Consider the following 2,550-nt stretch of genomic DNA (forward strand, 5'->3'; position numbering starts at 1 on the left):
ATTATATGTTACTAAAAGCCAGTCACATCCTTATTATTCAGCTTAGCACTTACGCCTAAGTTCAATCTGTTGTACTTTGGCAAAGTTGCACGCTTAAGGTCTAAATCACTAAATAATTTAAGAGAAGTCTGGTGCCCAAAGAAAGAAAGCCTCCTCTCAAGGTGGGATGTGCTTGTGGGCACCAGTCTCACACAGGAAATTCCTAGGGGAATTATCCCAGGAGCCAGCCACGGCATCATTGACTATCTCTTATTCCACGGTATCAGTAAACCAAAGTTTATTTTATCAAATGTCTTTTTTTGAAAAATAATTTTTATCTTCCATTTTTTTTACCTTAATATTCCTGTAATGAATATCTGACTGCTAAATACTCATTCACTTGCTTTATTATAGCCTACGATAAATTCTTTCAGGTAGAATTATCAATTCAAAGGGTATAAATATTTTTATGACGTTTGCAACCAAATTACGAGACAGCTCCCTCAGAGAAGTTGCACCAATCTTTATTCTCACTAGTCTTGTGTGGAGGTATTTAATTGCCTATAACTTTCTCTACACTGGGTATTACCATGAAACAAAACTGTTAATTTGATATGTGAAAAAAATAATTTCACTGTTTTCCTCATTAGCAATAAATGAGCCTGAAGATATTTTTATATGCATGTTTGCTATTCACTTGTTTTATGAATTAACTATTCACGTGCCTTGTGAGTGTCCTTTACAGAGTAAAGATATTAACCCTTTGCATGTATCTGCTTTGCAAAGAATGAACTTTCATGATTTACATTTTATAGATGCCTAATCATTTTTGTCCTCTTTGCCCTGTAAGTCATTTAAACGATTTCTTTCTTCCCTTGTTGGCTGCATTTATGACTGTCCTAATCATATTCTAAAACCATATATTTTGAAAGAGCTCAGTATATAAGCCATGCTGTAGAGGAGTCACAGGGTTGCAACAAGCAATTCTTTTCAATTTGTATTTTTAGTCTCATGTTTGTTTTTTTTTTGACTGCAGTTGAATTCATATATTTTACTTTGTGATTCAGAATAACTTCTCTGAGTATATATGTCAATAGACACATCTAAGTATGTAAGCAAACATACACAATATATAACATATACGTATACACCACTAATAGAAACAAAAGTTTTATAAAACAGTACTGCCCTTAATACCTGCCATATATACTGCCATTTTCTTTTCTCTTAGCCTAGTTGAGACCCAGTTAAACTGATTTCATAAACCATTAAAAGATCCAACCCACAACTGGAGAAACACTATAATAACTGAAGATGTTCTGGACCTAGGAAGAGATGTAAGCCGAACTCTTCCCCTAGAAGACTCATCCTTATTTTTCTGGAGTCCAATTAATTAGCAGTAACAATTATTATCGTCAGAACATTCTTTTGTGCTTACCAAGTGTTTTACATGTAAACCCTCACACTTTTTGATAAGGTAGGGATTATTACTGTCCCCACGTGACAAATGAGAAAACCGCGGCAAAGAGATTAAGGAACCTGCGCAAACTCCCATGGCTAGAACGTGGCAGAACCAGATTTTGAACTAAGCAGCCCAATTCTAGAAACCCTTGTCTTAACTCCTCTGGCTTTCCACTCACTCCGCTGCAGCTGGATATGAGTCCAGGGACCCTGACTCTTAAGGGTGGAAGAAAACTAATTGCAAAGTTTAGCACCAAAGCTTCAGAAATTTTGGTGGTTCTAATAAAACTATAAAACACTGGGAGGGGAAGAATATCGGGGAAAAGAGAATAAAAGGTAAGTTTCCATCATCCCAGTCATCGAGGACAGTTTACAAAGAACCTACTGTGTTGCAAAATCTTGCTTCTCCCTGCCCAAGGAGGAGTAGGTGGAAGAAACATGAAGCCCATATAAACCAACTGCGGAAGGAATATTAGGACAAAGGCGCTGGCTGGTTGATGGGTCAGGACTAGAAATCTGAAATGAAACTCCACCCCAAACACATGTGTGCACGTATCTGTCTCTCCTATTTTTGCGGGGGGGGGCGGTTCACGGGCCTCTCACTGTTGTGGCCTCCCCCGTTGCGGAGCACAGGCTCCGGACGCGCAGGCTCAACGGCCATGGAGCACGGGTCCAGCCGCTCCGCGGCATGTGGGATCTTCCCGGACCGGGGCACGAACCCGTGTCCCCTGCATCGGCAGGCAGACTCTCAACCACTGCGCCACCAGGGAAGCCCCTGTCTCTCCTATTTTTTAACGACATGGAGCCTATAACCTTTATTGGAATGTGTGGCTGAGAGTGGGGGAAAAGGGAGCTGAAGTCTCAACTTGTGAACAGAAACAGCATCAAAGTCCACCACGTGAAAAATTTGTTCCTTATGTTGTTATTGAGGCATCAACACCCTCCTGCTGTGCTGGTTTCCCAGAGTCCAGAGTCTTAAAGAAGAGTTGCCCAGAATTTGGGTTTTCCTAGGTCACACACTCCAACTCTCTTTTTCTTTCCTTTAATACTTTACTATTTGTGTTTATGTCCAAGACTCAAGCTTGTTCTACTCAGGAGGATGATGGTTTG

The sequence above is a fragment of the Orcinus orca genome, chromosome 11 (assembly GCF_937001465.1).
Source record: "Orcinus orca chromosome 11, mOrcOrc1.1, whole genome shotgun sequence".
NCBI classification, from domain to species: Eukaryota; Metazoa; Chordata; class Mammalia; order Artiodactyla; family Delphinidae; genus Orcinus; species Orcinus orca.